The sequence below is a fragment of the Pristiophorus japonicus genome, chromosome 1 (assembly GCF_044704955.1).
Source record: "Pristiophorus japonicus isolate sPriJap1 chromosome 1, sPriJap1.hap1, whole genome shotgun sequence".
Classification (NCBI taxonomy): Eukaryota; Metazoa; Chordata; class Chondrichthyes; family Pristiophoridae; genus Pristiophorus; species Pristiophorus japonicus.
In genome coordinates, this window is record NC_091977.1 from 157,479,187 (window position 1) to 157,499,946 (window position 20,760).

Here is a 20,760-nt window from a genome sequence, read left to right on the forward strand (position 1 = left end):
CGCCATCCAACAAAAGGTCATCCAGTCTAATCTCAATTACCAGCTCTAGGTCCATAACCCTGCAGGTTACTACACTTTAAATGCCCATCCAACTATCTCTTAAAAGTGGTGAGGGTTTCTGCAACCACAACTCTTCCAGGCAGCGAGTTCCAGATCCCCTCAACCCTATGCGTAAAGAAGTCTCCCCTCAAATCCCCTCTAAACCTTCCAGCAACCACCTTAAAACTATGCCCCCTTGTAATAAACCCCTCCACAAATGGAAATAGACTCTTACAATCCACTATATCCAGGCCCCTCAATATTTTGTATACCTCAATGAGGTCTCCTGTCAACCTCCTCTGTTTCAATGAGAACAAACCCAGCCTATCCAATCTGTCCTCATAAATAAGATTCTCCATTCCAGGCAGCATCTTAGTAAATCTCTTCTGCACCCTCTCTAGTGCAATTACATCCTTCCTATAATACGGTGACCAGAACTGCACACAATACTCCAGCTGTGGCCTAACCAAAGTATTATACAATTTAAGCATAACCTCCCTGCTCTTATATTCTATGCCTCGGCCAATAAAGGCAAGCATTCCATATGCCTTCTTAACCACCTTATCCACCTGACCTGCTACTTTCAGGGGTCTGTGGACAAGCATCCAAGGTCCCTTTGTTCATCTACACTATTAAGTGGCCTACCGCTTAATGTGTATACCCTTTCCTAATTAGACCTCCCAAAGTGCATCACCTAACACTTCTATGATTTAAATTCCAGTTGCCACTGCTCTGCCCACCTGACCAGTAGATTGATATCCTCCTGCAGCCCATGTCTTTCCTCTTCATTATCAACCACACCGCCAAATTTAGTGTTGTCTGCAAACTTCTTAATCATACTCCCTATATTCAAATATAAATCGTTGATATATTCCACAAAAAGCAAGGGGCCCAGTACTAAGCACTGCAGAACTCCACTGGAAACATCCTTCCAGTCACAAAAACATCCATCAATCATTACCCTTTGCTTCCTACCCACAAGCCAATTTTGGATCCAACTTGATACTTTGCCCTGTATCCCATGGACTTTAACTTTCATGACCAGTCTACCATGTGGGACCTTATCAAAAGCCTTGCTAAAGTCCATATGTACTACATCATACGCACTAGCCTCATTGACCCTCTTGGTTACCTCCTCAAAAAGTTCAATCAGGTTAAGAACATAAGAACATAAGAATTAGGAACAGAAGTAGGCCATCTAGCCCCTCGAGCCTGCTCCGCCATTCAAAAAGATCATGGCTGATCTGGCCGTGGACTCAGCTCCACTTACCCGCCCGCTCCCCAAAACCCTTAATTCCCTTATTGGTTAAAAATCTATCTATCTGTGATTTGAATACATTCAATGAGCTAGCCTCAACTGCTTCCTTGGGCAGAGAATTCCACAGATTCACAACCCTCTGGGAGAAGAAATTCCTTCTCAACTTGGTTTTAAATTGGCTCCCCCGTATTTTGAGGCTGTGCCCCCTAGTTCTAGTCTCCCCGATCAGTGGAAACAACCTCTCTGCCTCTATCTTGTCTATCCCTTTCATGATTTTAAATGTTTCCATAAGGTCACCCCTCACCCTTCTGAACTCCAACGAGTAAAGACCCAGTCTATTCAATCTATCATCATAAAGTAACCCCCTCATCTCCGGAATCAGCCTGGTGAATTGTCTCTGTACCCACTCCAAGGCTAGTATATCCTTTCTTAAGTAAGGTGACCAAAACTGCACGCAGTACTCCAGGTGCGGCCTCACCAATACCGCGTACAGTTGGAGCAGGACCTCCCTGCTTTTGTACTCCATCCTTCTCGCAATGAAGGCCAACATTCCATTCGCCTTCCTGATTACCTGCTGCACCTGTAAACTAACTTTTTGGGATTCATGCACAAGGATTCGACAGGGTGGATCACGACTATCTGCTCGGAACTCTGCGCGCTTTCGGGTTCGGGACGTATTTCGTCGCCCGGATCCAACTTTTGTACGCCGCCGCGGAGTGTCTGATTAAGGTTAACGGGTCCTTGACGGCGCCCCTTCGCTTTAGGAGAGGGGTGCGCCAGGGATGCCCCATGTCCGGCCAGTTATACGCCGTTTGCGTGGAGCCTTTCCTGCGCCTCTTGCGGACGAGGTTGACGGGACTGGCTCTGCAAGGGCCGGGCGTGGAGGTCGTCCTCTCGGCTTACGCCGATGACGTGCTCCTCGCGGTAGAGGATCCCGCTGACCTGCGGAGGATGCGTGAGTGCCAGGAGATTTACTCGGCCGCGTCGTCCGCCAGGATCAACTGGGAGAAATGTTCCGGACTCCTGGTGGGTCAGTGGCGGGTGGACTCCCTGCCGGAGGAGCTCAGGCCTTTTGCCTGGAGCACGACCCATCTCCTCTATCTGGGAGTCTACCTTAGCCCCGATGAGGGAGCCTGGCCGGCGAACTGGCAGGAGCTGGAAACCAAGGTCGCCGCTCGCCTAGGGCGCTGGACAGGACTGCTCCGAGTGCTGTCCTACAGGGGTCGAGCGCTAGTCATAAACCAGCTGGTGGCCGCAATGTTGTGGTACCGGCTGGTCACTTTGACCCCTCCCCCTGCGTTTGTCACCAAGATACAGAAGAAGCTGGTGGACTTCTTCTGGAACAACAGGAAGCACTGGGTCTCTGCTGCGGTCTTGAGTCTCCCGCTTGAGGAGGGCGGTCAGTCGTTGGTGTGCGTCAGCACCCAGCTCGCGACTTTCCGTCTTCAGACCCTGCAGAGATACCTTTACGTCGACCCCCTCCTAGGTGGTGTGCTCTGGCGACGTATTTCTTCTGCCAGCAGCGCGACCTCAATTACGACACGCAGCTCCTGTTTGTGAACTTGGGGGGTGTCAGGACCGCCCTCCGGGAGCTGCCTGTCTTTTACAAGGAACTCATCAGGGTCTGGAACAAAGTCTCCACCAAGCGCAGCTCTCCGCCGGCTGGAGTGGCGGCCGTCCTGCAGGAGCCGCTGCTCGGGAATCCGTACCTCCACGACCGAGGTTTTATGTGGCGGTCGGAAGAGAGGGCTGTGGCTGGTGAGGTGACCAGGGTCAGGGACCTGCTCGATGGCGGAGGAGCGGGCTGGATGGCGCCAGACACGCTGGCGCGGCGCCTAAATTCTGCCAACGTCCGCCACGCGGCCGATGCCATCGAGTCGCTAAAACCAGCTCTGGGCCCTGACTCCGTTAGGTGCATCGAGGAGGCTCAAGCACGTGGGGAGATCCCGTCCGAACTGACCCCCGTCCGGACGGAATTCCTCATCGGCGCCAAACCCCGGAACCTCCCTCGGGGGCCGGCGCCTCACAACTTGAGCCGCCTCGGGGAAATCCCCTCCGTGCCTTTCAGTTCCGCGCGGAGGGGTTTCCTGTACGGGCTGCTCCTGCACACTCTCAACTTTGCCATCCTCGCCGGCCGTCCGGACACGCCATGGCGTACCATCTTGCCGTCCGGAGGAGGCGGGGGTCCCCGATGGAGGGCACTCTACGCAGGGGTCCTCCCACTATTCATCGGGGACTTGGCCTGGAGGGTGGTGCACGGAGCAGTGCCGTGCAACAAATTTTTAAGCCGGTTCACGGACTCCCAGGCCGCCTGCAATTTCTGCGGTCTGGAAGAGTCCTTGTTCCATGTTTTTATGGAATGCACAAAGTTGCAGCCCCTGTTTTATTATTTGAAGGGGCTGCTCCTGAAATTCTGGCTGCACTTCAGTCCCACTCTCCTGATCTTTGGGCACCCTGTGCGGAGGGGAGCGGGTAGGTCCGAAGGCCTCCTCGTAGGACTGCTCCTGGGCACGGCCAAGGGTGCCATCAGCCGGTCCAGGCAGCGGGCGGTCGAGGGGGTCGTTCAACCTGACTGCCTGCCTCTCTTCCGCTCTTACATCCGGTCCAGGGTGTCCTTGGAGATGGAGCACGCGGTGTCCACCGGTACGCTCGCGGCCTTCCGCGAGAGGTGGGCACCGGAGGGACTGGAGTGCATCATCACGCCCGGCAACCAAATTTTAATTTGATTTTACGTTTTAAAGTTTAATTTGTTTTAATTGCCGGTGCTTTTAGTGTCCCCCTTCCCTTTTATAGGGGGCACTTGGAAAAATTGTGATTTTAGTGCCCAAAAAAAAAAAAAAAAAAAAAAAGGAAAAAAAGGGCCTTGTAAATGTCTGGTGTGTCACCCAGGTCGGGTGGCACGGTTTAATGTTTATGTTTTTTTTCAGGTAAACTCAAAAGAGTTTCATGCACAAGGACCCCCAGGTCCCTCTGCACCGCAGCATGTTGTAATTGCTCCTCATTCAAATAATATTCCCTTTTACTGTTTTTTTTTCCAAGGTGGATGACCTCACATTTTCCGACATTGTATTTCATCTGCCAAACCTTAGCCCATTCGCTTAACCTATCTCAATCTCTTTGCAGCCTCTCTGTGTCCTCTACACAACCTGCTTTCCCACTAATCTTTGTGTCATCTTCAAATTTTGTTACACTACACTCTGTCCCCTCTTTCAGGTCATCTATGTATATTGTAAACAGTTGTGGTCCCAGCACCAATCCTTGTGGCACACCACTAACCACCGATTTCCAACCCGAAAAGGACCCATTTATCCCGACTCTCTGCTTTCTGTTAGCCAGCCAATTCTCGATCCATGCTAATACATTTCCTCTGAGTCCGCGTACCTTTATCTTCTGTAGTAACCTTTTGTGTTGCACCTTATCGAATGCCTTTTGGAAATCTAAATACACCACATCCATCAGTACACCTCTATCCACCATGCTCGTTATATCCTCAAAGAATTCCAGTAAATTAGTTAAACTTGATTTCCGCTTCATGAATCCATGTTGCGTCTGCTTGATTGCACTCTTCCTATCTAGATGTCCCGCTGTTTCTTCCTTAATGATAGCTTCAAGCATCTTCCCCACTACAGATGTTAAACTAACCAGCCTATAGTTACCTGCCTTTTGTCTGCCCCCTTTTTTAAACAGAGGCGTTACATTAGCTGCTCTCCAATCTGCTGGTACCTCCCCAGAGTCCAGAGAATTTTGGTAGATTATAACGAATGCATCTGCTATAACTTCCGCCATCTCTTTTAATACCCTAGGATGCATTTCATCAGGACCAGGGGACTTGTCTACCTTGAGTCCCATTAGCCTGTCCAGCACTACCTCCCTAGTGATAGTGATTGTCTCAAGGTTCTCCCTTCCCACATTCCCATGACCAGCAATTTTTGGCATGGTTTTTGTGTCTTCCACTGTGAAGACCGAAGCAAAATAATTGTTTAAGGTCTCAGCCATTTCCACATTTCCCGTTATTAAATCCCCCTTCTTATCTTCTAAGGGACCAACATTTACTTTAGTCACTCTTCCGTTTTATATATCATCTATTACTATCTGTTTTTATGTTTTCTGCAAGTTTACTTTCGTAATCTACCTTTCCTTTCTTTATTGCTTTCTTAGTCATTCTTTGCTGTCATTTAAAATGTTCCCAATCTTCTAGTTTCCCACTAACTTTGGCCACCTTATGCACATTGGTTTTTAATTTGATACTCTCCTTTATTTCCGTGGTTATCCACGGCTGGTTATCCCTTTTCTTACCGCCCTTCTTTTTCACTGGAATATATTTTTGTTGAGCACTATGAAAGAGCTCCTTAAAAGTCCTCCACTGTTCCTCAATTGTGCCACTGTTCAGTCTGTGTTCCCAGTCTACTTTAGCTAACTCTACCCTCATCCCACTATAGTCCCCTTTGTTTAAGCATAGTATGCTCATTTGAGACACTACTTCCTCACCCTCAATATGTATTACAAATTCAACCATACTGTGATCACTCATTCCGAGAGGATCTTTTACTAGGAGATCGTTTATTATTCCTGTCTCATTACACAGGACCAGATCTAAGATAGCTTGCTCCCTTGTAGGTGCTGTAACATACTGTTCTAAGAAACAGTCCCATATGCATTCTATGAATTCCTCCTCAAGGCTACTCCGTGCGATTTGATTTGACAATCGATATGTAGGTAAAAATCCCCCATGATTACTGCAGTTCCTTTTTCACATGCCTCTATTATTCTCTTGATTATTGTCCACCCCACCATGAAGTTATTATTTGGGGGCCTATAAACTACGCCCACCAGTGACTTTTACCCCTTACTATCTCTAATCTCCACCCACAATGATTCAACATTTTGTTCATTTGAGCCAATATCATCTCTCACAACTGCCCTAATATCATCCTTTATTAACAGAGCTACCCCACCTCCTTTCCCTTCTTGTCTATCCTTCCGAATTGTCAGATACCCCTGTATGTTTAATTCCCAGTCTTGGCCATCCTGCAACCACGTTTCTGTAATGGCCACCAAATCATACCCATTTGTAATGATTTGTGCCGTCAACTCATTTACTTTATTTCGAGTGCTGCGTGCGTTTAGGCAGAGTGTTTTAATACTAGTTTTTAAACCATGGTTTTTAGTTTTGACCCCTCCTGCAACCCCTTTATATTCATACATATTGTCCCTTCCTATCACCTTGTGGTTTACACTTACCCCAGTGCTACTCTGCTCTGTTGCCTCCTGCCTTTTGCATTCTTTCTTGGGGTCCTGTTCATCTGCGCTCTCAACCACTCTAACTAGCTCAGAACCCTCTCCTGGATTCCGAATACTCCTCACATTGAGGCACCAACCGAGCTTTCAGCCTTACCTTTTTATTACATTTTGACCCTTTAGAATTTTGCTGTACAGTGGCCCTTTTTGTTTTTTGTCTTGGGTTTCTCTGCCCTCCACTTTTACTCATCTCCTTTCTGTCTTTTGCTTCTGTCTCCATTTTGTTTCCCTCTGTCTCCCTGCATTGGTTCCCATCCCCCTGCCATATTAGTTTAACTCCTCCCAGTCAGACACAATCTTCCCTTAGCAAATCCATTAGAAAGAAACTAGGAATTAACAAGCACAACAGGGCTATCAGAGAGTATTGATATTATAATACATTGAATGCTCCAAAGTGCTGAAGTAATTTCCAGCCAGGCACATAAATAACAAATTGCTGATCATTAACACTGAATTCCGGCCGATATAAACCTTTACAACAATAGCAATTTTGAGAGGTGATGGGGACTTAAAAAGGAGCGGAAGTGTCAGGAAGTTTGAGGAGGGTAAAGGTCTTTATTCAGTACATTGCAATCACCTTTACTTTTTTATTGTCTTTAGAGCTGAAAAGAACCAATCCAATCTTATGCTTGATTCATTATAAATAGTTTCTCATCTAACCAAAGAAGCATACTGCCTCATTCCCTCAAATTATTGGAAGAGATGTAAGCTGACATCTTGCTCAAACGTAATGTACTTTAGAAAAAGTTGTTACTCTGTCATGTCGTAGGCACGTAGCAAACCCTTTGGTTCGTGATTATTCATCTCTGACTCAATAAACGCAAAATCTCTATGAAATCTAATAACATTTGACAAGTCTAATATATTTCCAGAATTAATTTTCCTTGAAAGATTCATATTTTAGCTGCGCCAAAGTTTGCAAAGCATTGTATTATTTGAATATAAAATGGTCCATAAGTGAATGTGATTCTTCTTTCATTGCAGGAAATAGAAGCGCAACTGTCTTCCTGTTTCAGTAAAAAGACACTTGTGTGGAGTTGCTTATTCATAACATATTTATTCCATCATGAAAAACCATACAGTTGAGGATTGTACTTTCGGTTCCGACAAAACACAGTCATTCTACAGTTCTCGCTTTATGCAGCCAATTTCAATTTTGTGGAGGCAGCACTATTCTTCATGGTATTTTTACAGAATGACCTTAATACTGTGTTTTGTGACTTAAGTAACTGCCTCACAGCTTACACTTGAGTAAAAAAGAATAATTTAAATATAATAAGCGCATGCAACAAATGGAGGCTACTTTTCACATGGTTCAATTAGCATCAGTATTACAAAAAGATCAAAGAGTTTACAGCAGTTCTTTGTTGCTGCTGGGTTTTATAAATCAGGGATATTTATCCAGTTTAGTATCTGAATCATCGATGTAGAAATTCATCTTGGGCTGGTGCAAAACAGGTCAAAGCAAATCAGCCATTTGATTCTACGCCTAATTTTCTTATCCTTTGACATTGTACAAGTGTAAAAGAGGACGCCGAATCGCCTTCACCAATTCTACACTGTCATCCGAGACAAATATTTAACCCTGAATTTTTGTCCGGGCGCAGCACCGTAGCGACTCCCGCTAAATTCCGTGGGAGTTTAGTGGTGGCAGTAACCGGTAGCGTCCCGTCATCACCGTGCGCAGCAACCCATATTCGCCCCACAGCAAAAATTCAGGCGTGTGCTCTGAAGCTGTGCCGGGTGATGACAGCAACAGCTTCAGGGTGCTCACAGGGCGCTAGTTAAAGGGGAGGTGATGCTCGCAAAAAAAATTGCCCGACTTACGTGTTGCGGCCCACTGCATCCTTTAACGTGGGGTCCATGCTGCGATCTGATTGAGTGCTGGGCTGATGCCACGGCACCCAGCTCCCCCGTGGTCCAGGTAGAGACCTGCAGAGTTTGCAGCTTGGATCGCCCCTTTAATGAAGGGTAGGGCCCTTTCTACATAGCAGCACCAAGCGTCCCAGCGCGTAGCGCTGCGCCCCTCTCCGTGTGCTTCCGACCCCTTAGCGCCCCACAGAGGAGGTGGAGCACGTTATTTTGTGCTCTACTTCCTCTTGGGGACGGTAACCCCAATATCACGTGCCTGGCGCAGGAATTCCCGCCTTGCAGTCGTTACTGGTCCCAAACATGTAGCTACGCAATTTCCCCCCCTTAATAATAATGATCATTCAGAGCCCTCTCTTAGGCCAGGAACTCTGGGTTGCAGCGATGTAGGGGTCGAAATTGCCCCCCTCCTTAAGGTCCATTATCGCCTCTAAGAGGGTTTCTGCACTGCCCATGTTCCTGCCCCGTCGGGCATGCGCCGACCCCTTACCGCCTGGCAGCGACCCCTTTCCGCCCCATGAGAGAAATAGCCCAGCAGGAGCGGAGCGGCCGCCAGTCAGTGCCCCCGACAGCTTTTCCCGATGGGAAGTTGGCAGTGAGAGGGTGCACCGCCGTGGCCGCCATTTTATTTTAATTGTCGACAATGGCGGCCATAGTACGGCCGAGCCGCCAACAGCCCGCCACCCCACAGACCGCCGGCCTGACCAAGGCCCTCCCTGGTATTCCAGTGGGCGCCACTAAAGTGGCTTCAGAACTCGCAACGGCCCACCTTTTTGACTGAAGGGGAGGGACGTTGCTACGTGTCAGCGTGAGGAGGCACGTCCGATGACACCAACTGACTTCCGACCGCCGCAACGAACTCTCACACGAAAAGCGGGTAAAATCCCACTATTCTCCGTCCCAAGGAGTCAGGTGGATAATTATCATTTAATTTGGGGTGGAGGGCAATTTCGCCCCCGTAGGGTTCATACTCAGTTCTTTTCAATTGGGTTTAGATTAAAGTGCCCACCTCCATTCTGAGTGACATCCTGTGGAGAAATCTGTGAATGATGTATTTTACTAACTTGTGAGAGCTAATCCTCTGTGCATTTCACTCCAGAATGTTCATTCACTGCACAAAGCCCTTGCCATCCACAATCTTATTGCGGATGATTGCATTGACATCCTGGCTTTGAATGACACTTGGCTTATGGGTGGCAACACCTTGCCCTTACTGAAGCCCCCTTGCTTGACTATATTCCACCACATGCCTCACCCAAACTGCTATGCTGGAGGTGTGGCCCATATCAACAAGGCAATCTTCGTCTCATTTCTCTGCTCCTCTGGTACCTTCTCCATAGTCATGGCCACCCCTACAACTGTCCAATTTTATGTGGCCTCACATGGTATCGATCACTGGAGAGGCCATTTCTCATCAGTTCCTTGTAGACCTGACGTCCCCCCAACCATTTTTCAGCCCTACTTCGTTCTGCATCCAATCCAACACCCAAGTCATTTACAACTACACTTTTAAATTCCTAACTGACTAGCTTTTGGCCTTTAATTGCCATGATACTTTTGCAGTTTTGGATTTTCTTCACCACTCCTTCACCACCACCATTGATGTTCTTGTTCTCTGCAAAAAAAAATACTTACTCCTGTTATGTATGTAAACCTGTAATTACCATGTCTAACCACCAGAGGGCTTATCTCCTGGAGTACCAAGGGATCCTACAATCCCTTGGGAGCACCTGTATATAAGGAGGCCTCACAGGCTGGAGAGGCACTCTGAGATCTGTAATAAAGGACTACGGTCACACCTTACTTTGAACATGCAGTATCTAGTCTGACTCTTTATTCACGACTTAACAACTGGCGCCGAGATACAAATGACGAACCCCACCGCAACAATGCAGAGAACCGTGGGCATCCAGGAGAAATTTTCGGAGGGAGATGATTGGGAAACCTTCGTGGAGTGACTCGACCAATACTTTGTGGCCAACGAGCTGGAAGGAGAAGCGAACACTGCCAAACGAAGGGCGATCCTCCTCACCGTTGCGGGGCACCAACGTATGGCCTCATGAAAAATCTGCTCGCTCCAGCGAAACCCACAGACAAGTCATATGATGAGTTGTGCACATTGGTCCGGGAGCATCTAAACCCGAAGGAAAGCGTTCTGATGGCGAGGTACCGGTTCTACACGTACAAGAGGTCTGAAGGCCAGGAAGTGGTGAGCTACGTCGCCGAGCTGAGGCGCCTTGCAGGACATTGCGAATTTGAAGGACACTTGGAGCACATGCTCAGGGACTTCTTTGTACTTGGCATTGGCCATGAAGTACTACTTCGCAAACCTTTGACTGTAGACACCCCAACCTTGAGTAAAGCCATAGCAATAGCCCAGGTGTTTATCGCCACCAGTGACAATACCAAACAAATTTCTCAGCACACGAGTGCTGCTGCAAGTACTGTGAACAAAGTAACATTGTTTTTGAATCGAAATGTACAGGGCGGGATTTATGCACCTGCAGCTGCACGTCCGCAGATGACTCAGAGCCCACCATCAAGGGTGGTGTATATAAGGCCATTAACACCTTGTTGGTGCCTCGAGGGTGATCACCGTTTCCATTCATGCCACTTCAAAGGATACGATTGCAAGGGCTGTGGAACAATGGGACACCTCCAACGTATGTGCAGGCGAGCTGCAAACTCTGCTAATCCTGCAAACCACCATGTTGCAGAGGAGGACAGATCCACGGTGGATCACGATGAACCAGAGCCTCAGACCGAGGAGGCAGAGGTATATGGGGTGCACACATTGACCACAAAGATTCCCCCTGATAATGCTGAAGGTTGAATTAAATGGATTCCAAGTGTCAATGGAGCTGGACACGGGCGCAAGCCAGTCCATAATGAGCAAAAAGATTTTCGATAAATTGTGGTGCAGCAAGGCCTCAAGGCCAGTCCTGACTCCCATTCATACTAAACTGAGAACATACACAAAGGAACTGATTCCAGTAGTCGGCAGTGCTACTGTAAAGGTCTCCTACGATGGAGTGGTGCACGAGTTACCACTCTGGGTGGTACCGGGCAATGGCCCCACGCTGTTTGGCAGGAGCTGCCTGGGAAAGATACGCTGGAACTGGGACGACATCTGAGCGCTTTCGTCCTCATGTGCCCAAGTTCCCCTCGTTGTTCAAACCAGGCATCAGGAAGTTCCAAGGAGAAAAAGTGCAGATACATTTGATTCTGGGAGCGCAACCCATCCATCACAAGGCGAGAGTGGTACCTTACATGATGAGAGAGAGGGTGGAGATAGAACTGGACAGGCTGCAACGAGAAGGCATCACTTCGTCGATTGAATTCAATGAGTGGACCAGTCCAATTGTTCCAGTCCTCAAGGGAGATGGCACCATCAGAATCTGTGGTGATTATAAAGTAACTATCAATCGTTTCTCATTGCAGGATCAATACCCGCGAGTAGGGTGTTTGTGGTCAGACTCTCAAAAGGACTCACCTGCAGAAAACCCTTGGACCAAACGAAACTCAGATTTACAGACTATCCAGAACAACCCACAATAGACTGCACCTTTTTCAACCCTTCAACACACACACAAGTGGCAACCGACCCAGCGGTTGGCCACGAAGCAGAACCCATCACCCGCAGCAGCCCAACAGGACTCACCACCCCCAACAGCCCATCAAGGCCAGCTGCGCAGCAGCCCAGCGAGGGCCCAACAAACGACTCACTAAAACCAGCATTTGCCCCAAGACGATCAACCAGGGAAAGGAAGGCCCCAGATCCACTCACATTGTAGATAGTTACAGTATTGACTTTGGGCTGGGGGATGGAGTGTTGTTATATATGTAAACCTGTAAATAGCATGGCTAACCACCAGAGGGCTTATCACCTGGAGACCCAAGGGATCCCACAATCCCTTGGGTGCACCTGTATATAAGGAGGCCTCACAGGCTGGAGAGACATTCTGAGATCTGTAATAAAGGACTACGCTCACACCTTACTTTGAGCTTGCAGTATCTAGTCTGACTCTTTATTCAAGACTTAACAACTCCCATCTTGATTGATCCCCCTCATATGGCCCCCATCTTTGCTTCCTCAAATTCAAGACTTGAGCATATTTGATGCACAATTGGTTTAGTCACCTGTCACTAGATTTGGCTAGACCACATCAACCAAATAATCTATTTTTACCATGGGGTCAATTTTTGTCTTCAACACCTGGGTGATAACCTAGTGGACAGAATTACCAGCCCTTCATAGAATCTGCTGGAGTTTCATCTCATTGACCTCAATGAAGATAAACTTCTATCCCTGTATATTATAATGAGTTCATTTGTGATTCAATGGATGGATCGCAGGAAGAGCCAAATCATTTTAGGGAACTCAGGGAGACTTATTTCGGGACAGAAAAACATTAAAGTCAGGGCCAGTGCTTTTTTAATGATTTTTGTGTCTTATTTCCTCCTCCACATCTTTCATTCTGATTTAACATATAGTTCAGAAATTAGCAACTGGATAGCCATTTCCCTCCCAATGGGTCTAGTTCTCGAAGATTCTGCCACACATGGTCCCCATTTATCCTGTTGCCCCTCTGGGTCGTACTTTCATGGATGCATTCACGATAATCGTCTTGCCGTCTTTAGATGTGTTTTGATTTTTACACACAAATTTTGTGAATGTTAACATTCGCTTCCGAACATTATAAAAATGTGAATACTTTCATTACATAATGTAGATTCTGACTAGGAATCATTATATTTTGGCTAGAATTAAGTTACATTATATGCATCATCTTGCAACAGTTATATATATATATATATACATGCCATACATTGGAAATTTTGCCCACTGTACAAAATAAACACCCAAGTATGTCTGTGGTATATCGCCATAGTCCCAGGATTATAGGTTTAATAATGTCAGAAAATATAATGGATCTGCACCCAATAATTAGCTCAACTGGTGTTTTTAGACCACAGACAGAAACTAATATAAAATTAGATTATGCCTATATTAGAAAATGCAGGTGAGCATTAACGTACTTAGACAGTTTCTCATAACTGTTTCCCAAATGGCGCAAAGTTATTGAAAAGTTGCACTAAAAAAAGAATCCCTTTTGTTAATAGGCAGTTTAGAGAATTCCACTAACATTTCCTGTGGCCTATCATTATCTTTGGACTGAACTGAGAAGGCAAGGGAAGTTGGTGTGAATTTATTGATATATTGGAGATTCTTACATTAATTATATCGTATCTTTTGAAGTATTTTTTCTGCAAATTATGGTAGGATAACAGTCAAGTGTTTATAATACATATTACAGAGGAATATTACAATCGTACATCTGCTGTATAAATAAATTTTAATCTTTTGAATCTGTTAATGAGATATGAATTCAAATCCCACCACGGCAGCTGTGGGAGTTAAATTCAGTTAATTAAATAAATCTGGAATGAAAAGCTAGTATCAGTAATGATGACCATGAAACTAGCGGATTGTCATAAAAACTAATGTGGATAACTAATATCCATTAGGAAAGGAAATCTGTCACCCTTATATGTGACTCCAGACCCACAGCAATGCGGTTGACTCTTAACTGCTCTCTGAAATGTCCCAGCAAATCACTCAGTTGTATCAAAGCACTAGGAAAAACAATAGAATAAAACTGGACGGCCCAACCGGCATCAACTTAGGCACCAGAATCGGACTCGCTCCCTAACAGCACTTTCGGTGTATCTTCACCTCACAAACTGCAGTGGTTCAAAAAGTCAGCTCACCTTCTCAAGGGCAATTAGGGATATACAATAAATGTTGGCCTTTCCGGCAACGCCCACATCCCATGAATGAATAAAAAAATGTCACAGTGAAGCCTGGGTAATGGTGACAATGGTTTTGTTAAGTTTGCAGATAAATAAACTTTAACAGCCAATGTGTTGAGTAAAGGTAATGGTTATAGGAAGGAGGAGGAGCAATGGAGAATGTAAACAAATTAGAATAAATGCAGGGGGGTACAAGAGATGGATGATCTGACAAAACATTAATTAAAGCATGGCTTTGCAAAGACCAACTGTTATATTTTTATTTGATGTAATTTAAAAGCAAAAATGAATTTACTTTCACTTAAGCTGCAGCTCTGTACCAGCACTGCCTTGATTAGCTTGTTTATCACTACAGTATGATCAAACTTCAGCTTTCTAGTTGAAAATAATGTCATTGGTAGGCAACATAGTTAAGTTTAGATTAAGAAAGAGCCCAATGGGACCCATGTGAAATGAGATGTTAAAATGAACTATGCTAAATTTGAAGGTAGATTCTTAAAAATCCCTTGTGCTGAAGAAATTGGTTATTAATTAGACTGCCTAAGGAGTCATTTTGTATACATGCACTTAAAGCTCACAGTGGCAGAGTGTTCAAAATATATTTGCTTTTGAATAAAAATGTGAATTTTTCTGTGTATTCAGAATTCAGGCCTTCTAAAAGGTAGCTGAATGAGTTCATGCGAGTATAAGGCATCCCGAGTTATAGAAGGTAGTGGTGAAAAAGGGGACTAGTGATACAAGAGAGAAATTCCGCACAGTTTTTTCCTAAAATGGTCGGCGAATTTTGCTTCTCCTGGGAGAGGTTAGTGGGTTGATGGGACAGGCTTGATGGACGACTTGATTTTTTCCTGTCCTTAATTTTCATACATATGTAATTAACACTTAATGACCTAGATATTGGTTTGCGCTAGCCTGCCCGTGCAAACTGGGCAGAGAGCAATCCCTGCGATGGAATGGGTAGGCCCAATGCACATCTGCTATTGGGCCTCATTTAAATGAGATCGGCAAGCTGCAGACACATGCTAGGCATCCCCAGGCAGCTCGCTGGCAAATCAGCTTTAGATTTCGGGACAGCTCGCTGGCAACAACCCTCAGAACCTGGGAGGGAAGCAGGCGATCGAGAAGAAGTGGGGCGACTGGTAGAAAGGGGAATTGATCTGAGAGTGGGGGCTGATTGAGGAAGAGGGTGGCGATCGAGGAGGAGTGGGGCGATCTGGAGAGAGGGGGAAGCAATCAGGAGGGAGGGGGCGATCAGTATGGGTGGTAGGTGATCGGGAGAGGGGGGAATGACAATGGTCTTCAGCATTGCAGTGGGGCTGAAAGAAGCACTCGGGTCACTGGTTAAGCTGCCTGTAGACCACATTTTTCAAAGAGGGCCTCAAACAGACGTTAGGCCCCTTGTTTGCATACACAAAAGGGCTAACGCCTATTTCAGGTTCAGGCCCTAGATGCCTCTTTTTCTACCTTTTCCAATATGGTGGGTAATTCTGGCACAAATTGTGCCTGTGCACGCCACATGCTGTATTGGATGCTTTGACGGCCGATTTACACCTGTAAAGTAGGTACAGCATCAAACATGTTTTAGGCTAAAATGTTGCTATAGTATTTCTGTTTCATCCACATTAAAAAGAGAAAGAGATGTTTGATTGGAAAGGAAACAAATCTGCATCAAAAGATAATTACATAAGCACCTAGGTTCTACATTATTTTTGCAGTACTGAAATTGCATGGATATAGCTAGACAATAGGAATAATGGCCCCAAGTTTCCACATGATTTGCTCCTGATTTTTAGGAGCAACTGGTGGAAAACGGACTATCTTAGAAATCGCAATTCTCCACATTTTTTTTTCTGCAGTTCTAGTCAGGTAGAACAGTTTCACTTTGGAACAGAATTTTTTCTTCAAAAGGGGGCGTGTCCGGCCACTGACGCCTGATTTCAAAGTTTCCACTGTGAAAACGTACTCCAAACTAACTTAGAATGGAGCAAGTGAAGATTTTTGTAGAACTGAAAAAACCTTGGCTACACATTAAAAAATCAGGCGCAGGTTACAAATTAGGCGTCCAGAACGAGGTGGGGGGGGGGGAGGGGGGAGGGAAGGGAAGTCAGTAAATTCTACAATAAATCCTTATTTATACTTATACAAATATTATACAAATAAATCCAACCTGAATAAACATTTATAAGCAAAGAAAAGATTAAATAAACCATCTTCCTACCTGTGTGAAAGTGCTTCAGGCAGGTTCAGTCAGCTCAGCGGTGTGGCGTCGTTCCCGCGAACGGGAGGGAGGGAGGGGCAGTCGGGCAGTAAGCAGGCATTTGTGCAGCCTTCCACTTGAGGTGGAAGCCTTAAAGTCAGCTCAGCGGTGTAGCGACGTTCCCGCGAACGGGAGGGAGGGAGGGCCCGACCAACGGTGGGGGGGGGAGGCAGGAAGGAGGAGGCAGCCGTTCCCGACGGCAGGGGGGGGGGGGGGAGGATGGAGTGAGGGCCCGACCGACCGCAGCGGGGGGGCAGGCAGGGAGGAGGAGGCAGCCGTTCCTGATGGCAGGGGAGGGGGGGAGGAGGCAGTGAGAAGGCTGCAGGAAGCCTCAGAAGTTGAGGCAGCCATTCCCGACGGCAGGCGGGGGAGGCCGTCTGAGGCTTCCTGCAGCCTTCTCACTGCTGCAAGAAGCCTCAGTGCTGATGTGCTGATGGCAATGTGCTTTTATTAAAAAATGTTCAAAAATTAAACAGCTACAAAGAACTACAAAAATGGCCGAGTGCCAATGTTTCCTTCACACTGCACGTGCGCGAACGCTCCAACGCACATGCGCAGCGTTGCCGGCATGAAAAAAACTAATTTAAATGGTACCCGCCCCCTCCCACTTACAAAATCGGCGCGAGTGGTAGTCTCCGCCCCCTGGGCGCCATGCCAAGCTGCCATGGAGCTGCAGGGCGCTCCAGAATCGCGCGTTTTTTTCCAGGTGCCGTTTTCGGCGCGAAAAACAGGCGCCCAGCTCGGAGGGACGCCCGTTTTGTAGCGTGTGGAAACTTGGGGCCATAGTTCCTATCCAATATGCCAGGGGCAGGTTTTTTATTCAGTTTCCAGGTGCAAAGCAAAAGGTCACCTATGACAACGGATCACCTCTCCCAGGCATTCCTGGGGTTTCATAAGAACATAGGAACAGGAGTAGGCCATTCAACCCCTCGAGCTTGTTCCACCATTCAATTAGATCATGGCTGGTCTAGATCTTAACTCCATCCACCCGCCTTGGTTCTGTTGTAACCGTTAATACCCTTGCCTAATTAAAATCTACTAATCTGTTTTGAAATTTTCAATTGATCTTGCCTGAACAGCTTTTTGGGGAAGAGAGTTCTAAATTTCCACGACCATTTGTGTGAAGAAGTGCTTTCTGACGTCACCCCTGAAAAGCCTAGCTTTAATTTGAAGGTTGTGCCCCCTTGTTCTGGATTTCCTCACTAATGAAATAGTTTCTTTTTATCTATCCTATCAAATCTTTAATCATTTTAAACACTTCAATTAGATCACCCCTTAATCTTCTAAATTCAAGGGAATACAAGCCTAGTCCATGCAAACTGTCTCTAAAAATGTTACCCTTTTAGCCACAGTATCATTCTGGTGAATCTGCACTGCACTCCCTTCAAGGCCAGTATAGCCTTCCTGAGGTGCAGTGCCCAGAAGGGAATAAAATACTCCACATGGCATCTAACTAGAGCTCTGTACTGTTGTCAGATAACTTCCACCCCTTTGTATTCCAGTGGCTTGAAATTGGTCAATGCGTAAGGTCCGCCCATTTCTCAGCGGTATGCTGGCGGTGCGTTGTTTCAAACTGCCGGCATACCGCTGAGACCGAAGAGGACAAAATGGGTCGATTTTTTTTTGGTGTTATGTCGGCGGTATGTCAGCGGTCTACAGCGGGTGGTATGTAACCTAGTAGTCGATCCAGATCGACGTTCTCTTCGATAGACGGTGTGGCATGCGTGGGTTTTTCCCCCCCTTTTTTTTTTACAGAAGCGTCTTACCTGCAATTTCGGGGGTCAGGGGTCACCTGCACATGTGCAGTGAGTTAAAGAGGAGAGAGAGTGAGAAGGAGCAGCAAGCTAGTCTACGGGCAGTTACTTTAAAAACACATTGCAGAGTTAAAAATATTTATAACAATTAATAATTCTACAGCTTGAAGAATAAGAAGACATATTTTACAAAGCAAAAATCATAACAACAGAAATATTATGGAAATGTTAAAAAGAAATCCAAGTGCAGGAGCATCGCAAAGGACAGGAGGTTGAAGGCGCCCGCCTTCGACAAGACAGAGTTACCTGCTCTTTGAGAGTATCACAGAGAAATACTCGGAGCAAATGAAGGGTGGCAGTGGAAAGCCCCCCCCCCCCGAATGGAATGCAACAGGATAAGGGATCAGATCAGGGAGGCTATGTCCTCCACAGGTACCATGGTACGCACTGGGGAAAGGTGACGTAAGAGGTGGAACAACCTGGAGAGGGTAGCAAGAGTAAGTAATGATTTTATTTATGCACAAGTCATGTGCCATGTACCATGTAAATGTTTGTTCAGTGTCACACGGATGATTTGATTTATCTTAAGGTTATGCCGATGTATTCGTTCTTTCAGGCAATGACAAGAGGATCAACCCAGTGTTTTTTGTATGTGTGTGTGTGTGACCCTGTGTGTGTGCGATGTTAAATGGATTGAAGATTTTTACTTTCATTTACTTCACTTTCTGCAGAAGAAGATATCTGCAATAGCAGCCGATCAGCGGCATGCGGGGGGAGGGCCCACAGCCCAAGAGCCTCTGAATGAAATTGAGATCTGTGCCCTGTCCCTGGGTGGAGGTAGCAACCGTGCCACCACTGGCATTGGAGCTGACCCCCTCACACAGGATGATCAGTTCAATACAATCCCCGGTCTGTGTTGCGGTCCTCTCATGTCATATAATGTAACTGTAACTGTAATGTTGGCCTGATGTTATGTAATGTAAGTTTATTGCACTGTAATGTTGGCCTCATGTGATGTACTGCAATGTTGCGGGCATGTAATGCAATGCATATATGCATTGTCTGTCTGCGATATGTAATGCAGTACTGCAGCAGTGGTGGATATTTAAGTAAGACTGTGATAAGTCACTGCACTATGTGCTCATGTAACCCTGACCCCTCCCCTGGTGTCAAGCATTTTTAAATGTTATTTTGTACTTCCAGACTTGGACGATTCAAACCACACTGACACAGAGAGACCAGATGACAGACCCACTGCCTCCACCTCTGGCATCACCCAGTCCTCTCCCGACTTCACCACTGGCAGAGATGAGGAAGACAAAGAGGAAGAGCCACTGATACTGGAGCCAGTGGCGGTGAAGGTAGGGGTGGAGATGGAGAAGGATACACCAGCTCCATGTGGGCCAGCTGGAACATTCTACACCACCGAGTCTGTATTCAGGGATTCCCCCATGCCTCCTCTGATTCTGCGGGACCTCCAGTAATGCAGCGCCTGTGCCGCAGCGATGAAGGTTGGTGCAGAAAAGGTCGGTTGCTGTAGGTGTGTAGCAGGACATGGTGCGTCTGTCACAGGCCAGCGTCGACATAGGTCGAGAGCTGCTCAAGGCCATGACTACGATAGCCACAAACATCGTGGCTCTATCAGAGCGGCAGTTGGAAGATATGTCGCGTATGATCACCGCGATGGAGCAGACCGTCGATGCCGTCGAAGCCATGCGGCAATTGATGGGATCAGGACATGACACGGAATCCCCCACGCCATTGTAGTCAGGTCGACAGCACCTGAGGTTGGGGAGCCGACATCATCTTCCAGCCCTGAAGCCTCACCTTCCACATCGCCAGCTTCTCCTGAGGCCCCATTTATTGTGCCTGCAATGTCTGACCCCCAATGACACAACAGCACTCGGGGTGTGGTGCTGCACGCTGGCTTGATACCACCATTGGGAGGTCCGGGCTCAAGAGCAGTGGGAAAGGGAAGGATGGGATTAAGAAAGGGGGGAATAGTCCCAAGGGTGGTGTAGCACACGGTCGAGGATGGGGTCGAAGTCGTGATTGAGGACAGTAAAGGATCTTTTGTTGTACTTGTTCATTGAATAATTGAAGTTTGATTTGTAAAAGTTTATTAAAGTTGTAAAAGGTTTGTTAAAGTTGTTATTAAAGTTTTAAAAGTTTTGTTAAAGTAGTTATAAAAGTTGTAAACGTTTTGTTAAAGTTGTTGGTAAAGTTGTTAAAGTTGTTACAGTTGTTTTATAGTTATAAGTTTTACAAAGTTTTAAAATTGTTGTATATTTTTGACATTTTTGCATAAATGTTTGAATTGAATTTAAGCATTCTTCTACAGTGTCAAACTTTTGGGGTAACAGTCATCAGGGTCCCAAAACACAGCTCTCCACATTCAAGCAAAGCGTTCATTTATAAACCTTCTCACATCTGGTTCCTCCATTAGACAGGTAGTCAGCAATACAGGCTGA